This window comes from Petromyzon marinus, chromosome 21 (assembly GCF_048934315.1).
Source record: "Petromyzon marinus isolate PM22_M1 ecotype Great Lakes invasive population chromosome 21, UKy_Petmar_22M1.pri1.0, whole genome shotgun sequence".
Lineage (NCBI taxonomy): Eukaryota > Metazoa > Chordata > Hyperoartia > Petromyzontiformes > Petromyzontidae > Petromyzon > Petromyzon marinus.
In genome coordinates this window covers 6,673,237-6,695,442 of record NC_133687.1, presented here as the reverse complement: position 1 = coordinate 6,695,442, position 22,206 = coordinate 6,673,237, and the positions used below count along the sequence as shown (strand labels likewise).

General features: G+C 52.9%; 1 protein-coding gene across 2 annotated transcripts in view; it reads right to left on the bottom strand.

Moving 5' to 3' along the window:
• LOC116944416 (uncharacterized) overlaps positions 1–22,206 on the bottom strand; it is a 245,475-nt gene that overhangs the window by 107,051 nt on the left and 116,218 nt on the right. Inside the window, exon 1 of one of the 2 annotated variants that reach the window (XM_076068481.1) lies at positions 9,370–9,477. The exons of the other annotated variant lie outside the window; for it this stretch is intronic. The gene's annotated coding sequence lies outside the window, so the exon portion shown is untranslated. Of the gene's footprint in view, positions 1–9,369; positions 9,478–22,206 lie in introns of those variants that run through there. 2 annotated transcript variants of the gene reach the window in all.

The following is a 22,206-nucleotide window of genomic DNA, read 5'->3' as shown; positions in this document are numbered from 1 at the left end:
CGTGTCACTATGGCAATCCCGGGTCACTATTGCAAACCCAGGTCACGCTTTCAATCCGCATCTCCGATGAGCAGGGTTGGCTACGTACGATGTGAAAGACGCTCAACATTTATACATAGCAACACACGCACACAGGTCACTCATTTAATCCCAGGCCACTCTTGCAAATGAGACTCTGCTCATCTCTTGAGCTCTCGCCTCGTTTGATTAACACTATGAACTTGACTTGACCTTCAAATTTAAACTATGAACTATCCTCTCTTATTTTACCAGGTAATGCCCTCTGAGCTGTATAGCTCTATTTCAGAGGCGATCTGGCCACAACGAAGTGGCTCATCACGTGGACATTCACAGCTGCTGCCAAATACGCGTGATGGTGATTCTAAATGTGGGGGGAAAAACCGGAGGACCTGGAGAAAAAAAATCCACGCGACCAACAGGGAGAGACACCGCAAACTCCAAATGTACAGCAGGCGTCAGGGTCGGGATCGAACTCGCGCACCTCCTCCATACCAGGCGAGGTAGTTAACATCTCCTAGCCACCGTGATAATGATGAGAGAACAAGAGAGAGACACGCAAACTCCACTTATACAGCAGGTGTCAGGGTCGGGATCGTGCCCACGACCTCCTGTATACCAGGCGAGGTAGTTAACATCTCCTATCCATCGTGATGATAATGAGAGAGAGAGAGACGCAAACTCTACTTATACAGCAGGTATCAGGGTCGGGATCGAGCCCACGACCTCCTGTATACCAGGCGAGGTAGTTAACATCTCCTATCCATCGTGATGATAATGAGAGAGAGAGAGACGCAAACTCTACTTATACAGCAGGTATCAGGGTCGGGATCGAGCCCACGGCCTCCTGTATACCAGGCGAGGTAGTTAACATCTCCTAGCTACCGTAGTGCCCTCCTGGGTGTGTGCGAGGCGCCTATTGGCCGAGTTGGGCATCAAGGCTTTGGGGACATTGGGGGTCGAGGCGATGAATAATTCAGCGTGCATTTTTTTGTTCGTATTTGCTATTCCTTCCTTCTGGCGCGACGCAACCGCAAGGTTCGCTAAGTTTCACGGATAAAAGACCGCGGTTAGTTTTACGGGCGGCGGGGTGAGGATGGGGGGGGGGGGCACCATGGATAATGTTGTTGTGTAATCCCAAAACTAGAGTCATTTTGCAAGGTACATTTTTTTTTGTCATTTAGATTATTCGGCACAGGTTGGATCGTCACGCCGGCACACAACGTCGCGGGAGACTCTTTGACGTCCACTGTGCCAGGCAGGCGCCACCCCCATTAACCGGGGGGGGGGGGGGGCGTCCTGGCGGGTTCGAACCGCGAACCTCTGCAACGTTGCTTCCACGTCCCGCGTGAGCTCCAGCGTGAGCTCCACGTGAGCTCCACGTGAGCTCCAGCGTGAGCTCCACGTGAGCTCCGCGTGAACTCAACGTGAGCTCCACGTGAGATCCGCGTGAACTCCACGTGAGCTCCACGTGAGCTCCACGTGAGCACCAGCGTGAGCTCCAGAGTGAGCTCCACGTGAGATCAGCGTGAACTCCACGTGAGCTCCACTTGAGCTCCGCGTGAACTCAACGTGAGCTCCAGAGTGAGCTCCACGTGAGATCAGCGTGAACTCCGAAAGCTCCACGTGAGCTCCAGCGTGAACTCCGCTTGAGCTCCGCTTGAGCTCCAGAGTGAGCTCCACGTGAGATCCGCATGAACTCCAGCATGAACTTCAGCGTGAGCTCCAGCGTGACCTCCAGCGTGAATTCCAGCGTGAGCTCCGTGTGAGCTCCAGTGTGAGTTCCAGCGTGAACTCCAGCGTCAGCTCCACGTGAACGCCACGTGAGCTCCACGTGAACTTCAGCGTGAACTCCAGAGTCAGCTCCACGTGAACGCCACGTGAGCCCCACGTGAACTTCAGCGTGAACTCCAGCGTAAGCTCCACGTGAACGCCACGTGAGCTCCAGCGTGAACTCCAGCGTCAGCTCCACGTGAACTCCACGTGAGCTCCACGTGAACTCCACGTGAACTCCAGCGTAAGCTCCACGTGAACTCCAGCGTGAGCTCCACGTGAACTCCACGTGAGCTCCACGTGAGCTCCGCGTGAGCTCCACGTGAGCTCCACGTGAACGCCACGTGAGCTCCAGCGTGAGCTCCGCGTGAGCTTCCACTCGAAGGGGCCCATGGTGTATCCGATGCGCCGGTGGCGATGAGGAGTGGAAGCGTCGAGGCCCTCTCACGGGTGTGCTGGGTGGAGGTGGGTGGGGGTGCGACGTAAGTGCCGGTGATTGCAGAAACTTCATGCAAGAAGTTCAACACACCAAGGCCGTAGCCATGGCGTCAACATTGGGGGGGGGAACCAAATCTGGGGGTCCCCCCCCAGAAAAAAATCTAAATTTTAAAATTAATTTTCTGCCATTTCATGCCTAAAATATTAAAAAATTCACTAACACATAGGATTGACTTTTTATTTATGTTTTACAATAATGTCTAATAGTGTTATTGTATTACATTGCTCTGTTTTTTTTTATTTTTTACCTTTTCTTGTTTCATTGTATGTAATGGCAGAGATTAGGGATTAATAAAGTACAACCATAACCACAATCATATAAACATAAATCTATTTTATAGCAATATATTGGGGGGGGGACATTTTGAGCATATTTAAATATTGGGGGGGGGATGTGTCCTTCCCTATATATTATACTTACGGCCTTGCAACACATGTACATGGAGAGAGGAAATCCATTCTTGAATTGCGGCCACGACTTGAATCGTCAAGTGCCCTTCATCCGTAGTGTTCTCCTTCTTACTCGGTAAAAGTCACGTTGGATAAAAAAAATATCACGAGGTTTCGATCGCAACACAAGCGGTCGTCTTCAGGCGTGACTTTACCGAAATAACCTAAAGAGTATGGATTCCTGCGGTCACGAAAGCTTCAAATCAAGATTCTCCTTCCTCTTCCTCTACGCGTTTGTCCCACTCGTTGTGGGGTGTTTCCAGCTCTCCCCTTGCCAATCTTCTCCCACGATGCCCTGCCCTGCACCATATCTCTCTCTCTCTGCTGCTGTTCGGGCCACCGTGTCCCATCGCACCACATCGCCCCCACCCACCCCTCACCTCTTCTTCTGCCCTTCCTCTTGATCTCTTTCCTTACCACTTGCCATCACTCGCCACGTTCTGACCCACATCTTTTCCCTGACGTCTCTCCACGTGGCCGAACCACACCAGAGCCTTTCTCTCTCTCTCATCTTCTCTGTGATTCCTACCACAATGAGTCTTCCTCTCGCTTCTTCACTCATCCCTAACGTGTGTGTTCTAAGTTGTTTGTGCTCGTGTCAACCCCCCTTTGTATCCTCATGTGGCCGTGTACCTCTGTGTGGTTGTGGTTGTGTACTTGAATCGTTTTGTTCATGAAATGGTTACTTTTTTAAACTTTTTGTATGGAAGAACAACAAAGACTAAGGACGTTTGTGTTATTGGCACACGTTAGCACCCACCTCCACTCTCTCCCCACGCTCGCACCCGTTCCCTCACCTCAAACCCGCAACCCCCTCTCGCTACTGACTGCCGCAGTAAATCACTCAGACAAGCCAACCTCCTCTGCCTCCAGACCGCTCACGACGACTTAATTCTACTACGAAAGATCTCACCGGTACGGTCATTATTATGAGTATTATTATTATAATGAGAAAATATCAGGACTGTCGACAATCATAAAGCGACGCGGACTGCAAGGCCCCATCGCTTTGACCCGAGGGGTGATCATAGACCCCCCCTCCACCACCTTCATGCACCGCACACTCCTCCACCACCATGACCACCATCATCACCACCGCCACGCTCTGGACGGCAACATTTCTTGTCGAGATTGAAAGCTCAGCACTTGAGAACTTTCTTGCTGTCGCGTTCAGTTTGCTGTCCTTCCCCCACCACCACCCCCCACACTGACGCACCTCTGATGAGCACGGTTTGGGGCTGCGTACGGTGCGAAAGAAGTTCAGCATACGTACACGGAGAAAGGAAATCCATTCTTGCATCGCGGCTACGAATTGTGACGACGCACGGCGGATGAATCGTTAAGTGCCCCTTTAATCCTCGTGTTCATTATCCCTTTGTAAGTAATATTATCTGCACCTCCGATAAGTACGGTTGGCTAGGTACGGCGCGAAAGAAGTTCAACGTACACACAGACAGTTTCGCCATCTCGCTTTGGCCGCACGGGGGGGGGGGGGGATCGAGCGTTTCCCCTTCTCGCGCCCGCGGGTTTTCTACGCGTAGTCTCCGGGTCTTTCTCCTCGTCCTCCCGCGTGCAGAGGACGCTCATGCCATTGGCTGAGAGCATCTTAGTACATCGAGAACTGCAGGAGCTCGGGCAATTGTTGGTGGCGCCGATTCAATGTCCTAGCTGCTGCTGCTGCAGCAGCAGCTTTAAGTCTGTGGTGGTTCCTCGGCGATTGCGAGAATGCGCGTTCGCAAAAGGAGACGCCCTCTCTGTATAGTCAGTACGAGGCTACATTAGATGGATAATGTAGCCTCATCTTCGGAGAGAGAAGCGGTCGAGACACGTTCCAAGCCAGTCGAGTACGGGCCCTCCGTCTCCGTCATCCTCGCTGTATCGTTTAGACATTAATCGTAATATTTTATTTTTGTATTTATTTACTTATCTCACGTGAACAACGTCCAATATTAACGATCAGTGCCGTGCGTTTGGTTCGTAAAGAGAGAGCGCTCACACGGAGGAGACATCCGCGGAAGCCCCCCGGTTCCAGTGCAGCAGCAGCAGCAGCCACCGCTGTCTGCTGCTGATACTGGAAACGACTCAAATGCAGCTCAGCCCACGCGTGCACTCTACGTGTGTGTACGTATGTCGAACTGATTTCTCACCGTACTAAACAACCGTGCGAATCGGAGGTGTGAGGGTGTGTCCGTGTGTGTGTGTGCGGATGTGGCTAAAGCACAGTAAGTTGGCACAGCAAGGGGCACAGGTGGTGCATCAGCCGGTCATCTCAGTCAGTCGACCCGTGGCACCTGGGTCTGTCACGTGACCTCCTGCCAGCGGGCGTTCGACACTTCACGCGGCCTCAACGTGCACATGGCCTGGCACAAGCGTCGTCGTGACGTCACCGCTACTTAGTGGCGAATGGCGGTTGTTGTTGTGTGTGTGTCTGTGTGTGTGTGTCTGTCTGTGGGGAGCGATAGTGTAGCGGTTAGCGCGCTGCGCTATGAACCAAGCGACCCGGATTCGATTCCCGCTCACGGCCAACACTAGTGACGATTATCTGAACCGGTCCCGGACCTCCCCTAGATCGACTCAGCCTCAAATGAGTACCTGGTGCGGTGTGTAAACATTGCCAATAGGGGAGACAAAGGCGGTCAGGCGTGGTGCTGGCCACCCACCCCCTCGTGCATTACGGCCTTCATAGGTGCTCACTAACAGCACTTGCCCCTACAGTCTGTTAAGGCTATATGGGGGATCTTTGGTCTTTGTCTGTGTGGGGAGTGGTGGTGTAGCGGTTAGCGCGCTGCGCTACGAACCCGCCGACCCGAGTTCGATTCCCGCTCACGTCTAACGCCAATGACGATCATTTGAACCGGTCCTGGGCCTCCCCTAGATGGGAGACTCAGTCTCAAATGAGTGCCTGGTGCGGTGTGTAAACATCGCCACTAGGGAGACAAAGGCGGTCAGGCGTGGTGCTGACCACCCACCCCCTCGTGTACCGTGACGGCCTTCACAGGTGCTGCTCGCTAACAGCACTTGCCCCAACAGCCTGTTACAGGCTACACGGCGGGGGGATCTTTGTCTTTTGTGTATTTCTGGGGACACCAAACTAAGACATTGTAACGTCGTGGATTGGCAAGCGGTCGGTACCGTTGGCCTGACGTTGGGCCAAAGTTTGCATGCGGTAGGGGCGACGTTGAGTCAACGTTGGCCCGACGTTGACTCAACGTCGTAGCCAGTTTAACGTCGGGCCAATGTCGGGCCAACGTCGCCCCGACGTTGAGTCAACGTCGCCCCAACGTTGCCCCAACGTTGGGGCGACGTTCAACTGTCTACGAGCAACAATTCCCCCGGGGAATCGAACGTCAAGGCTAGCGACGCGAGCGAGCGATCGGACGCACGGACGCGTTCGCAAGAGGCGAAATTAATTAAATTCGCGTCAACAATTTAAAAGCGGCGGTGGCGAGCCAATTAAATCGAACTCCGCCCGTCGCGTGACGCTTCAAGGCCACGTCTCGTCGAGGATGATAATGACGATGGCGATCGAGGAACAACTCTGAACTGGTTCAACACGCAAGTAGGCTTTCGCGACCAAATATCGTCCATGATACAGGTTCTTTAGGTGGTTAAAATAGTTTATAGTTTTCCATAAAGTAGGTTTTTTTTGGGGGGGGGGTTGGGGGGTGATATCGCGTAAATATTTATTTACTTTTTTTTCTTTCCACCAGGTGAGGCCCCACGGAGCCGCTGTGTCAGCGACTCCTTTTCAGAAGCCACGTGGCTATCGCGAATGATGGCTCGTCAGAAGCGGGGCGTCATCGTCGTCGTCATCGCCGTCATCGTCGTCGTCGTCATCGTCGTCGCGTGGACATCTACTGCAGCCAACTTACTCGACGCGCGCGATGTTGGTTCTAAATGTGGAGGTGGGAACATCCGGAGGGCCCCGAGAAAAATCCACGCGACCACGAGGGGAGAGAGAAAGAGGCGCAAACTCCAAATATACAGCAGCAGCAGGCGTCAGGGACGGGATCCAACCCACGACCTCCTGTATACCAGGCGAGGTAGTTAACATCTCCTAGCCACCGTGATGATGATGATGAGAGAGACGCAAACCCCAAATACACAGCAGCAGGCATCGTCAGGGTCTGGATCCAACCAGCGACCTCCTCGCATACCAGCCGAGGTAGTTAACATCTCCGCCGTGATAATGACGAGAGAGAGACACACACAAGCAAACGCCAAATATACAAAACAGGCGTCGTCAGGGTCGGGATCGATCCCACGACCTCCTGCATACCAGGCGAGGTAGTCAACATCTCCTGGCCACCGTGACGAGTTGTTAACGGAAGAGTGAAGCGAAGCGGAACGGGCGAGGAGGAACCTCGCCCATTGCCCGTCGTCGATGCGAAGTCCGTTCGTTCAGGCGACACGAGATTTCATTCGTGCCCAAATTTCCCTTTTGCGGCTTCCTACTCGAGGGAGAACCCTAGGTGCCCCCCCCCACACACGCCCCCCCCACCCCCACCCCCCCCCCCCCCGTTACGTAGTGATGTGATTGACGAGATGATGTTAATGCTCGAAGAACAAATGAAGATCCCTCGTGTCGCCTTCAACCGGACTGTCGGGGCAAGTTCTGTTGGCGAGTAGCGGCACCCATTGAAGGGTCGGCACTGTGGCACACGAGAGGATCGGTGGTCAGCACCACGCCTTTGTCTCCCCAGTGGCGATGTTCACACAGCGGACAAGGTATTCATTTTGAGGCTGAGTCGGCCTAGGGGAGGCCCAGGATCGGTTCAGATTGTCGTCACAGGTGTTGATCGTGAGCGGGAATCGCACTCGCGTAGCCGGGTACGTAGCGCAGCGCGCTAAGCACTACATTACCGCTCCCCACACACACCGACAAAGACAAAGATCCCCCGTATAGCCTTAACAGACTGCTGGCTGTTAGCGAGCACCTATGAAGGCCGGAACGGCACACGAAGGGGGTGGGTGGCCAGCAACCACGCCCGAGTCGCCTTTGTCTCCCCAGTGGCGATGTTTCCACACCGCACCAGGTACTCATTTCAGGCTGAGTCGACCTAGGGGAGGCCCGGTACCGATTCAGAAATCGATACCGGGCCTCCCCTAGGTCGACTCCCTACACACACACAGACACAGTGACACACACAGTGACACACACACACAGTGACACACACACTGAGACACACACACTGACACACACACTGACACACACACTGACACACACGAAAACACACTGACACAAACTGACACACACTGACACACACACTGACACACACTGACACACACTGACACACACACTGACACACACACTGACACAAACGCAAACACACTGACACACACTGACACACACACTGACACACACTGACACACACACTGACACACATCAGCCCCGCCACCTGTCTCTCCACACCTCCTCTCTCTTCACACCTCCTCTGTCTCCACACCTCCTCTCTCTCCACACTTCCTCTCTCTCTCCACACTCCTCTCTCTCCACACCTCTCTCTTTCTCTCTCCACACCTCCTCTCTCTCTTCACACCTCCTCTCTCTCTCCACACCTCCTCTCTCTCTCCACACCTCCTCTCTCTCTCCACACCTCCTCTCTCTCCACACCTCCTCTCTCTCTCTCCACACCTCCTCTCTCTCCACACCTCCTCTCTCTCCTGTCTCCCTCTCTCTTGTCTCTCTCTCTCTCCGCCCTCGTCCTCCCCTCCGGCTCGCCACCATAGGCACGGCATCGCTCCGTCCGCTCAACTCGGGCAGGTGTCGAACCGTTCAGACCGCAACTCCGAGGTTCACTGCCCGCGTTGTGCCGTCGGGTACCTCTCGCGCACGTGACCCGCGTCCCCCCGCGCGTCACAGCCTCGGCTACGGAGTAGTTATTTTGAGAAATTTCTATTTTAAACAAACAAACGATGCCGACCGCTGCGGATGCAACAACAGTAACATCGCCGCTGCATCGATTGATGACCATCGCCGGTTCTGCCGCTGCTGATGGTTTTGACGACGACGACGATGATGATGATGCTGATGACGACGATGATCGGTAATGTTTGCGCACGTGACGTTGATCGAGGGTCGACGTCTGGCCACGATCCCGCGCGCCGAAGTCGCGCGGGATGGTGCGCGTGGCTGACGATTGATGGTGTTGCATTCTGATGATCCGGAAGAGTTCAACGGCGTTGACGACGTTGCTGACGATCGCGACGACGGTGGCGGTGATGGTGAAACGAGAGGCATTACTGATCGACGACAACGCGATTCACGCTCCCTCCGACGACACTCGGCTCTCCGGTCACGTCAAAATCAACGAGCGAGAATTCAAACACTCGACGGAACGGCCGAATCGCCGATGACATATTGGGAGGTGGGTGAGTGGGGGGGGGAGTAGCTCGTTGTTTTACCTCCGCAGTCATCCAAAGATGACGACGATGACCACGAAGACGACGAATTTCAACGTGATGTGATACAACCAAACCCGCCGGCTGGGGTCACAACGGGCGACGCACAACAACCAACCGCTTGTCACAACAACCATCAACCACCACCACCACCGCCACCACCGCCATCAAAAACAGTAACGCGTGACGACAATCGCTGCCTCCCCTCCCACGAGGGGCTTCGCTCACCTCGCCACAGCCTCCTGGCTCACGAACACTGGCGGCCTCTCGCCATGTCCCCGTCGCAACCTTGAGACGGGCGCGCTACGCGGGCACCACCACCCCCCCCCCTCCCCAACACCGCCAACCCGATCCACCCACCACCCCCCCCCCCCCCCCGAAGAGGAATTGTAGCTGAACGCTCCACCAACCACCTCCACCTCCTCCACCTCCTCCACCACCAATCTCCTCCCACACCTCCTGCTCCTCCTCGTCACGATGTTACGTCGCCACCACCACCTCCTCCTCCTCGTCCTTCCGATCGCCACGAATGATTCGTCGAGACCACCACCACCACCACCTCCTCCTCGTCGTGGTCGTTGTCGTCACGACCACCACCTCCTCCCCCCCCCTACACCCACCACCTCCTCCTCCTCGTTGATGTCGTCACAATGATTCGTTACGACGATCACGGCAAAGGGGGGGGGGGAGTGTTGGTGGTGTTTGTGGTGGTGTTGGTGGTGGTGTCGGTGATGTTTGTGGTGGTGGTGGTGTTGGTGATGTTTGTGGTGTTGGTGGTGGTGTTGGTGGTGGTGTTGGTGGTGGTGGTGTCGGTGATGTTTGTGGTGGTGGTGGTGTTGGTGGTGGTGTTGGTGGTGGTGGTGTTGGTGGTGGTGTTGGTGGTGTTGGTGGTGTTGGTGATGTTTGTAGTGGTGGTGGTGTTGGTGGTGGTGTTGGTGGTGTTGGTGGTGTTGGTGGTGGTGGTGTTGGTGGTGGTGTTGGTGGTGATGTTTGTGGTGGTGGTGGTCCTAGCGCGTACGGGACGAGGAAGCGTCTCAGACGGGAGGGTCGCGAGTGCGCGAGTGAAAGGAGATGGAGGAAGGGAGAGAGGAAGGGAGAGAGTGGGGGGGGGGGGGTAGAGGGGGAGGGGAAGGGGGAAAGCGAAAAAGAGGGGAGCGAGGGAGAGAGAGGAAATAAAGAATGGGAGAGAGGAAATAGAGAACGCGAGATGAGAGAGAGGGGAAGGGAGACGGGGGGGTGGAGGAGAGCGAGGCAGGCAGGGATGAGGAGGGTGAGGAGAGGGAACGAGGGAGAGTGGGAGAGGGACAGGATCGAGAGTGCGAGGAGCTCAGGGAGGGAGAGAGGTAGCGAGAGAGGGAGAGAGAGACTGAAGGAGGAGTGGAGAGTCCGAGCGAAGGAAGAAACGGGAGAGAGCGCGCCCCGACAGCGGAGAGGGAGAGGAGCGCGTGCTTAGAAACAGAGGCAGGGAGGAGCGCCGGTGCCGGGGTAGAGAGAGGGAGAGAGCGAGGAGAGAGCGCACGGGAGAGATGGCCAGACAGCGAGCCAGCGAGGGGTGCTGGAGAGAGGCTGGTGGAGGGGGGGCGACCCCTGGAGGGAGAGGGTGGGGGGTGAGAGAGAGGGGGGGGGGGGTAAGAGAGAGCGGGGGGGGGGCGAGAGAAGAGAGAGAGAGAGGAGAGGACCCCCTGACTCAATAAGCAGACATTAGCATGCAGGCCGTGCCGTTACAGCCGCCGCCTCGCACCCAGCACGCCCCCCCCCCCCCCCTCGGGGCTCCGCAGGCCCCTCCCTCCTCGCGCCGATTGCAACATCCCCGCGTGGCGAGGAGGAGGAGGAGGAGGCTCTAGCGCTGGGCTCTGCTCTAGCGCTGGGCTCTGCTCTAGCGCTGGGCTCTGCTCTAGCGCTGGGCTCTACTCTAGCGCTGGGCTCTGCTCTAGCGCTGGGCTCTGCTCTAGCGCTGGGCTCTACTCTAGCGCTGGGCTCTGCTCTAGCGCTGGGCTCTGCTCTAGCGCTGGGCTCTACTCTAGCGCTGGGCTCTACTCTAGCGCTGGGCCCTGCTCTAGCGCTGGGCTCTGCTCTAGCGCTGGGCTCTGCTCTAGCGCTGGGCTCTGCTCTAGCGCTGGGCTCTGCTCTAGCGCTGGGCTCTACTCTAGCGCTGGGCTCTGCTCTAGCGCTGGGCTCTACTCTAGCGCTGGGCTCTGCTCTAGCGCTGGGCTCTACTCTAGCGCTGGGCTCTGCTCTAGCGCTGGGCTCTGCTCTAGCGCTGGGCTCTACTCTAGCGCTGGGCTCTACTCTAGCGCTGGGCCCTGCTCTAGCGCTGGGCTCTGCTCTAGCGCTGGGCTCTGCTCTAGCGCTGGGCTCTGCTCTAGCGCTGGGCTCTGCTCTAGCGCGCGGAGACTCCCGTGGCTCTAACGGGGGAACCCGAGAGACTCCAGGGCTGTAACGAGACACTATAGAGGATCTAACGTGACACTACAGAGGATCTCACGTGACACTATAGAGGATCTAAAGCGACACTATAGAGGATCTAACACGACACTATAGAGGATCTAACGTGACACTATAGAGGATCTAACGCGACACTATAGAAGATCTAACGTGACACTATAGAGGATCTAACGTGACACTATAGAGGATCTAACGTGACACTATAGAGGATCTAAAGTGACACTATAGAGGATCTAACGTGACACTACAGAGGATCTCACGTGACACTATAGAGGATCTAAAGCGACACTATAGAGGATCTAACACGACACTATAGAGGATCTAACGTGACACTATAGAGGATCTAACGCGACACTATAGAAGATCTAACGTGACACTATAGAGGATCTAACGTGACACTATAGAGGATCTAACGTGACACTATAGAGGATCTAACAAGACACTACAGAGGATCTAACGTGACACTATAGAGGATCTAACGTGACACTATAGAGGATCTAACGTGACACTATAGAGGATCTAACGTGACACTATAGAGGACCTAACACGACACTATAGAGGATCTAGCGTGACACTATAAAGGATCTAACGTGACACTATAGAGGATCTAAAGCGACACTATAGAGGATCTAACGTGACACTATAGAGGATCTAACACGACACTATAGAGGATCTAACGTGACACTATAGAGGATCTAACGTGACACTATAGAGGATCTAACGTGACACTATAGAGGATCTAACGTGACACTATAGAGGATCTAACGTGACACTATAGAGGATCTAACGTGACACTACAGAGGATCTAACGTGACACTATAGAGGATCTAACGTGACACTATAGAGGATCTAACGTGACACTATAGAGGATCTAACGTGACACTATAAAGGATCTAACGTGACACTATAGAGGATCTAACGTGACACTATAGAGGATCTAACACGACACTATAGAGGATCTAACGTGACACTATAGAGGTTCTAACGCGACACTATAAAGGATCTAACGTGACACTATAGAGGATCTAACGCGACACTATAGAGGATCTAACGTGCCACTATAGAGGATCTAACGTGACACTATAGAGGATCTAAAGTGACACTATAGAGGATCTAACGTGACACTATAGAGGATCTAACGTGACACTATAGAGGATCTAACGTGACACTATAGAGGATCTAACACGACACTATAGAGGATCTAAAGTGACACTATAGAGGTTCTAACGCGACACTATAGAGGATCTAACCTGACACTATAGAGGATCTAACGTGACACTATAGAGGATCTAACGTGACACTATAGAGGATCTAACGTGACCCTATAGAGGATCTAAAGTGACACTATAGAGGATCTAACACGACACTATAGAGTATCTAACGTGACACTATAGAGGATCTAACACGACACTATAGAGGATCTAACACGACACTATAGAGGATCTAACACGACACTATAGAGGATCTAACGTGACACTATAGAGGATCTAACGTGACACTATAGAGGCTCTAACGTGACACTATAGAGGATCTAACACGACACTATAGAGGCTCTAACGCGACCCTACAGAGGATGTAACGCGACACTATAGAGGATCTAACGTGACACTATAAAGGATCTAACACGACACTATAGAGGATCTAACGTGACACTATAAAGGATCTAACGTGACACTATAGAGGATCTAACACGACACTATAGAGGATCTAACGTGACACTATAAAGGATCTAACGTGACACTATAGAGGATCTAACGTGACACTATAGAGGATCTAACGTGACACTATAGAGGATCTAACGTGACACTATAGAGGATCTAACGTGACACTATAGAGGATCTAACACGACACTATAGAGGCTCTAACGCGACCCTACAGAGGATGTAACGTGACACTATAGAGGATCTAACGTGACACTATAAAGGATCTAACGTGACACTATAGAGGATCTAACGTGACACTATAGAGGATCTAACACGACACTATAGAGGCTCTAACGTGACACTATAGAGGATCTAACGTGACACTATAGAGGATCTAACGTGACACTATAAAGGATCTAACGTGACACTATAGAGGATCTAACGTGACACTATAGAGGATCTAACGCGACACTATAGAGGATGTAACGCAATGCGATGTAGGGGTGTGCAGGCTGCGGCACGGATACCGTGCAGGGGAACATTCGAGCGTTCGCTCGGTACCAGGCGTCGCCACGTTTGTACGCGTGTGTCCACAAACCCACACACGTGTGTGTATACATGCACGTGTGTGTATGTACGTTGAATTGATTTCGCACCGTACGTCGCGAAACATGCTAATGCGAGGTATATCGATGTGTGTGTGTGTGTGGGGGGAGCGGTAGTGTAGTGGCGAGCGCGCCATGCTACAAACCCGGCGACCCGAGTTCGATTCCCGCTCACGGCCAGCACCAGTGACGATTATCTGGACTGGCCCTGGCGCTCCCCTACGTCGGCTCGGCCTCAAATGAGTACCCGGCGCGATGTGGGAACATCGCCACCGTGTGCCGTGCCGGCCTTCATCGGCGCTGCTCGCTTGCGGCACTTGCTCCACCGGTCTGTTTAAAGGCTATACGGGTGCTCTTTGTCTCTGTGAGTGTCTCCGTGGGGGTTATCACTGAGCCACGTGGCGGCGACAAGACACTCGAACGGAAAACGTGGAGCAGAAGCCTTCAGCGACGCGAGGCTCGGCCGCAAGACGTTGTCCCGCTCATCTCCAGATCGCTCCAACGCGACGTTCTAACACACATCTCCAGATCGCTCTAACGCGACATTCTAACACACATCTCCAGATCGCTCTAACGCGACGTTGTCCCGCTCATCTCCAGATCGCTCCAACGCGACGTTCTAACACACATCTCCAGATCGCTCTAACGCGACGTTCTAACACACATCTCCAGATCGCTCTAACGTGACGTTCTCCCGCTCATCTCCAGATCGCTCTAACGCGACGTTCTAACACACATCTCCAGATCGCTCTAACGCGACGTTCTAACACACATCTCCAGATCGCTCTAACGCGACGTTCTAACACACATCTCCAGATCGCTCTAACGCGACGTTGTCCCGCTCATCTCCAGATCACTCTAACGCGACGTTCTAACATCCATCCCCAGATCGCTCTAATGCGACGTTCCAACACCCATCTCCAGATCACTTTGACGTTCTAACACCCATCTCCAGGTCGCTCTAACGCGACGTTCTAACACCCATCCCCAGATCGCTCTAACGCGACGTTCTAACACCCATCTCCAGATCACTTTGACGTTCTAACACCCATCTCCAGGTCGCTCTAACGCGACGTTCTAACGCGCGGGACTCTCCGTCGAGTGATACCGAGGGGCGTGAACTCCAGGGCCACGTTGCTTGCCGCCGCTGGAGAGTTGTTGCGGTGTTCATTCGTGCATTTACCATTGCTTATTCGTTAATGTATTTGCGTTATTTATTATGTTCTTCCCCCGTGCGTGTATATATTTGCGTATATATATTTGAGTGTATATATAAATTTGTGTGTATATATTTGTGTATATATATTTGCGTGTATATATTCGTGTGTATATATAAATTTGCGTATATTTATTTGTGTGTATATATTTGAGTGTATATACAGAGGGAAAAAAGTATTTGATCCCATGCTGATGCCCACTGACAAAGAAATGAACAGTCTATACTTTTAATGGTATGTTTATTTGAACAGTGAGAGACAGAATAACAACAACAAAATCCAGAAAAACGCATGTCAAAAATGTTAAAATTGATTTGCATTTTAATGAGGCAAATAAGTATTTGACCCCTCTGCAAAACATGACTTAGTACTTGGTGGCAAAACCCTTGTTGGCAATCACAAAGGTCAGACGTTTCTTGTAGTTGGCCACCAGGTTTGCACACATCTCAGGAGGGATTATGTCCCACTCCTCTTTGCAGATCTTCTCCAAGTCATTAAGGTTTCGAGGCTGACGTTTGGCAACTCGAACCTTCAGCTCCCTCCATAGATTTTCTATGGGATTAAGGTCTGGAGACTGGCTAGGCTACTCCAGGATCTTAATGTGCTTCTTCTTGAGCCACTCCTTTGTTGCCTTGGCCGTGTGTTTCGGGTCATTGTAATGCTGGAATACCCATCCACGACCCATTTTCAATGCCCTGGCTGAGGGAAGGAGGTTCTCACCCAAGAGTTGACGGTACATGGCCCCGTCCATCGTCCCTTTGATGCGGTGAAGTTGTCCTGTCCCCTTAGCAGAAAAACACCGCCAAAGCATAATGTTTCCATCTCCATGTTTGGCGGTGGGAATGGTGTTCTTGGGGTCATAGGCAGCATTCCTCCTCCTCCAAACACGGCGAGTTGAGTTGATGCCAAAGAGCTCCATTTTGGTCTCATCTGACCACAACACTTTCACCCAGTTGCCCTCTGAATCATTCAGATGTTCATTGGCAAACTTCAGACGGGCATGTATATGTGCTTTCTTGAGCAGGGGGGCCTTGCGGGCGCTGCAAGATTTCAGTCCTTCACGGCGTAGTGTGTTACCAATTGTTTTCTTGGTGACTATGGTCCCAGCTGCCTTGAGATCATTTGACAAGATCCTCCCGTGTAGTTCTTGGCTGATTTCTCACCGTTCTCATGATCATTGCAACTCCACGAGGTGAGATCTTGCATGGAGCCCCAGGCCGAGGAAGATTGACAGTTCTTTTGTGTTTCTTCCATTTGCGAATAATCGCACCAACTGTTGTCACCTTCTCACCAAGCTGCTTGGCAATGGTCTTGTAGCCCATTCCAGCCTTGTGTAGGTATACAATCTTGTCCCTGACATCCTTGGAGAGCTCTTTGGTCTTGGCCATGGTGGAGAGTTTGGAATCTGATTGATTGCTTCTGTGGACAGGTGTCTTTTATACAGGTAACAAGCTGAGATTAGGAGCACTCCCTTTAAGAGTGTGCTCCTAATCTCAGCTCGTTACCTGTATAAAAGACACCTGGGAGCCAGAAATCTTTCTGATTGAGATGGGGTCAAATACTTATTTCCCTCATTAAAATGCAAATCAATTTATATATTTTTGACATGCGTTTTTCTGGATTTTTGTTGTTGTTGTTATTCTGTCTCTCACTGTTCAAATAAATCTATCATTAAAATTATAGACTGATCATTTCTTTGTCAGTGGGCAAACGTACAAAATCAGCAGGGAATCAAATACTTTTTTCCCTCACTGTATATTTGTGTGTATATATATTTGGTTATATATTTGTGCGTATATATTTGTGTATATATTTGTGTATATATTTGTGTGTATATATTTGTTTGTATATATTTGTGTATATATATTTGTGTGCATATATTTCTGTGTATGTATATTTGTGTATATATATTTGTGCGTATATAAATTTGCGTGTATATATTTGCGTGTATATATTTGCGTGTATATATATTTGCGTGTATATATTTGCGTGTATATATTTGCGTGTATATATTTGCGTGTATATATTTGTGTGTATATATGTGGACGTATTTATTTGTTTATATATTCGTTCTCAGGCGCGCGCGCTCCGACCCCGCACGCTCCGTTGCCATGGAGACCACGTGCTGCTGAATGAGGGGGGGGGAGATGTGGGATGGGGTGGGGGGCATGGAGTTGGGGGGGGGAGATGGGGAAATAAAGAGAGAGTGGGAGAGAGAGTGTGGGAGAGAGAGAGAGTGGAAGAGAGAGTGGGAGAGAGAGTGGGAGAGAGAGTGGGAGAGAGTGGGAGAGAGAGTGGGAGAGAGAGAGTGGGAGAGTGTGGGAGAGAGTGGGAGAGAGAGTGGGAGAGAGTGGGAGAGAGAGTGGGAGAGAGAGTGTGGGAGAGAGTGTGGGAGAGAGAGTGAGAGAGAGAGCGTGAGAAAGTGGGAGAGAGAGTGAGAGAGAGTGGGAGAGAGTGTGGGAGAGAGTGGGAGAGAGTGGGAGAGAGAGTGGGAGAGAGAGTGTGGGAGAGAGTATGGGAGAGAGTGGGAGAGAGAGTGTGAGAGAGAGTGTGGGAGAGAGAATGGGAGAGTGTGGGAGAGAGAAAGAGTGGAAGAGTGTGGGAGAGAGAGAGAGTGGGAGAGTGTGGGAGAGAGTGGGAGAGAGAGTGTGGGAGAGAGAGAGTGGGAGAGAGTGGGAGAGAGTGGGAGAGAGTGGGAGAGAGAGAGTGGGAGAGAGAGTGGAAGAGTGTGGGAGAGAGAGTGAGAGAGAGTGAGAGAGAGTGTGGGAGAGAGTGGGAGATAAAGTGAGAGAGAGTGGGAGAGAGAGAGTGGAAGAGTGTGGGAGAGAGTGGGAGAGAGAGAGTGGGAGAGAGAGAGTGTGGGAGAGAGAGTGTGGGAGAGAGAGAGTGGAAGAGTGTGAGAGAGAGAGAGTGGGAGAGAGAGTGGGAGAGAGAGAGTGGAAGAGTGTGGGAGAGAGAGAGAGAGAGTGGGAGAGAGAGTGGGAGAGAGAGTGTGGGAGAGAAAGTGTGGGAGAGAGAGAGTGTGGAGTAAGACGAGGAGAGTGGAGAGACAAGACAGGGAGAAAAGGAGACTAAGAAATCAATCCTTCGGCAATGGACGGAGAGAGAGAGAAAGAGATGGTGAATTTAAAAAAAACGTAGAGGAGAGAGGGAGGGGGAGAGGCGGAGAGAGATGGAATCTACATTTAGAGAGGGAGGGAGGGTGGGCGGGCGGAGTCAAGAAACGGGACGAGCGAAACGGCGATTTGAAAGTATGGAAGAGCGAGGGGAGAGAGGTTAGAAACGCCGACACGGAGCTGCTTAAGAAGAGCGGCAGCAGCAGAGGCGGAAGGAGGAGGAGGAGCAGGAGGAGCGAAATGCAGAGACACGGAGCGGGGAGGAAGGGAGGGGAGATAGAAGGAGTCGAGGGCGATTTGTTGACGCTTGCCAACGGAGGTTGAGTGTATTAGCTGTGGGTGTGGTCAAGGGATGGCTCCCTATTGGTCAACCACGTTATTGTATGCCGATGATTTGGTAATAGCTGCTCATTCAGGGGATGAGTTGGAGACGCTGCTGCTGAGACTGGAGCGTGCCACTAAGAGGTGGGGCCTTACCATCAGCCCCACCAAAACTAAGCACCTGCCTGGGTATTTTGTAGCATCGGACACTCCACCCCCACAACTCCCAATCGGTGATGGGGCAGTTGTGGAGAGAGTGGAGAGTTTCCCATACCTGGGCAGTGTGCTTATGACCGGCTCCAGTTTAACAGCAGAGGTCTCACTACGAATCAGTCGAGCGGCATTATCTTTTAATCGGTTGCGTAACGCTGTGTGGAAGCTACCTGGTCTGTCGCTCCGCACGAAGCTTCAGGTCTTCTCGGCCACGGTCATTCCTTCCCTTCTCTACGCTTGCGAAATGTGGACACCCCTAATGGAACATCTTCGCCGGTTAGAAACATTTAGGCTGGCCTGCCTACGAGCCATCCTGGCTTTAACCAGGCTGGATTGTGTGAAGAGATCACAAATCCTTGAAAGATCTTGGCAAAGTCCCATCGGTGAGCTCCTCCGGCAGGCAAGGCTGCGATGGCTGGGTCATGTAGCCCGCATGCCCAGCCACCGCATGCCGAAACAGCTTTTGTTCGGCCGGATCGAGGGGGCTAAACATGCGCGGCACGGGCTAGAGAAGAGATGGAGTGATGTGGTACAGGAGGACGTGGGGCTGAGTGGACTTGCCGATGACTGGTACCAGCGGTGTCAAGATCGGCCTCTGTGGAGGAGGCTCGTGAAGGATGCTACTGGGCAGTTGGAGGCAGTCGCCCTCCAACAAGAACGGAGGGCGGAGGAGCGACGCTCACAACAACGAGCGGAGCGCCGGGTGGCTAAAGCACAGCAGGTTGGCACAGTAGGGGGCACAGGTGGTGCATCAGCCAGTCATCTCAGTCATCTTAGTCAGTCGACCCGTGGCACTTGGGTCTGCCCCATGACCTCCTGCCAGCGGGCGTTCGACACTTCACGTGGCTTCAAGGTGCACATGGCCTGGCACAAACGTCGTGGTGACGTTACCGCCACTTAGTGGCGAATGGCGGTTGTTGTTGTGTATTAGCTGTGTGTGTGTGTGCTGTGTGTGTACTGTGTGTGTTAGCTGTGTGTGTGTGAGTGTATTAGCTGTGTGCGTGTGCTGTGTGTGTATGCTGATGGTGTCGTGGTGGTGTGAGCCAGTGTGTCTGTCTGAGTGAGTGTGTCTGTGTGAGTGAGTGTGTCTGTGTGAGTGAGTGTGTCTGAGTGAGTTAGTGAGTGTGTCTGTCTGAGTGAGTCTGTCTTTGTGAGTGAGTCTGTCTGAGTTAGTGAGTGTGTCTGTCTGAGTGAGTGAGTCTGTCTGTCTGAGTGTGTCTGTCTGAGCGAGTGTGACTGTGTGAGTGAGTGTGTCTGAGTGAGTGTGGCTGCGTGAGTGAGTCTGTCTGAGTGAGTTAGTGAGCGTGTCTCTCTGTCTGAGTGTGTCTGTCTTCGCGAGTGTGACTGTTCCAGTGAGTGAGTCTGTCTGTCTGTAAGGGGGAGGCGCGGACTGTAACTCGCGTGGACATGACCCAGTGTCGGAGCGAAATCTTCCCGCTCACGATCGACTCTTTCTCTTTCCCCGGAGGTAACTAACGCACATTGATCAGAGCCAGAGAGGGAGACAGAGAGATTGATGGGGCAGCTGCCCGCGCCGACCACCCAGCCGCTGCCCGCTGCTGCCCGCCCTCCTGGCTAGGATGTTTGTATCGGCGCCGTCATCATCGTTACCTCTGCACGAACACATCCAGAGGGGCACGTGACTACTGCGTGAATGGGTCCATGGACGGTGGCAGCCCGGAGTGGAAGGGAAAGAAGTGAGGGATGAGGGAGACGTGGGGGGCGGTGCAAGGAGCCTCGGGAGTTGAAGGAGGGAGGAGCGAGTTGAAGGAGGGAGTTGAAGGAGGGAGTTGAAGGAGTTGAAGGAGGGAGTTGAAGGAGGGAGTTGAAGGAGCGAGTTGAAGGAGCGATTTGAAGGAGGGAGTTGAAGGAGGGAGTTGAAGGATGAAGGAGCGAGTTGAAGGAGCGAGTTGAAGGAGGGAGTTGAAGGAGCGAGTTGAAGGAGCGAGTTGAAGGAGGGAGTTGAAGGAGCGAGTTGAAGGAGGGAGTTGAAGGAGGGAGTTGAAGGATGAAGGAGGGAGTTGAAGGATGAAGGAGGGAGTTGAAGGAGGGAGTTGAAGGAGGGAGTTGAAGGAGGATGGAGGGAGTTGAAGGAGAATGGAGCGAGTTGAAGGAGGGAGTTGAAGGAGGGAGTTGAAGGAGGGAGTTGAAGGATGAAGGAGGGAGTTGAAGGAGGGAGTTGAAGGAGGGAGTTGAATGAGGATGGAGGGAGTTGAAGGAGAATGGAGCGAGTTGAAGGAGGGAGTTGAAGGAGGAAGTTGAAGGAGGGAGTTGAAGGAGGATTGAAAGAAGTTGAATGAGGGGTGACGGAGTTTATGGAAGGTGTTGGTAGTGAGGGTGGAGCAAGGGCTGGGACGCTGACGGAGGGAAGAAGTGAAGAGTGGTGAGAGTTAAACACATGGGGAGGGAGTTAATGAAGGGCGAATGGGGGGGGGGGAGGGATGTAAGGGAGGGGTGAGGTCATGAATGGAGGAGTTGAGAGAGGGAGGGGGAGGGGCTTGTTGGTGGTGTGGTGGAGGGGGTTAATAGAGCCTCAAGGTGTGGTGGAGGGGGTTAATAGAGCCTCAAGGTGTGGTGGAGTGGGTTAATAGAGCCTCAAGGTGTGGTGGAGTGGGTTAATAGAGCCTCAAGGTGTGGTGGAGTGGGTTAATAGAGCCTCAAGGTGGAGTGGAGGGGGTTAATAGAGCCTCAAGGTGTGGTGGAGGGGGTTAATAGAGCCTCAAGGTGTGGTGGAGGGGGTTAATAGAGCCTCAAGATGTGATGGAGGGGGTTAATAGAGCCTCAAGGTGTGGTGGAGGGGGTTAATAGAGCCTCAAGGTGTGGTGGAGGGGGTTAATAGAGCCTCAAGGTGTGGTGGAGGGGGTTAATAGAGCCTCAAGGTGGAGTGGAGGGGGTTAATAGAGCCTCATGGTGTGGTGGAGTGGGTTAATAGAGCCTCAAGGTGTGGTGGAGGGGGTTAATCGAGCCTCAAGGTGTGGGGGAGGGGGTTAATAGAGCCTCAAGGTGGGGTGGAGGGGGTTAATAGAGCCTCAAGGTGTGGTGGAGGGGGTTAATAGAGCCTCAAAGTGGGGTGGAGGGGGTTAATAGAGCCTCAAGGTGTGGTGGAGGGGGTTAATAGAGCCTTAAGGTGGGGTGGAGGGTGTTAATAGAGCCTCAAGGTGTGGTGGAGGGGGTTAATAGAGCCTCAAGGTGGGGTGGAAGGGGTTAATAGAGCCTCAAGGTGTGGTGGAGGGGGTTAATAGAGCCTTAAGGTGGGGTGGAGGGGGTTAATAGAGCCTCAAGGTGTGGTGGAGGGGGTTACTAGAGCCTCAAGGTGTGGTGGAGGGGGTTAATAGAGCCTCAAGGTGGGGTGGAAGGGGTTAATAGAGCCTCAAGGTGTGGTGGAGGGGGTTAATAGAGCCTCAAGGTGTGGTGGAGGGGGTTAATAGAGCCTCAAGGTGTGGTGGAGGGGGTTAATAGAGCCTCAAGGTGTGGTGGAGGGGGTTAATAGAGCCTCAAGGTGGGG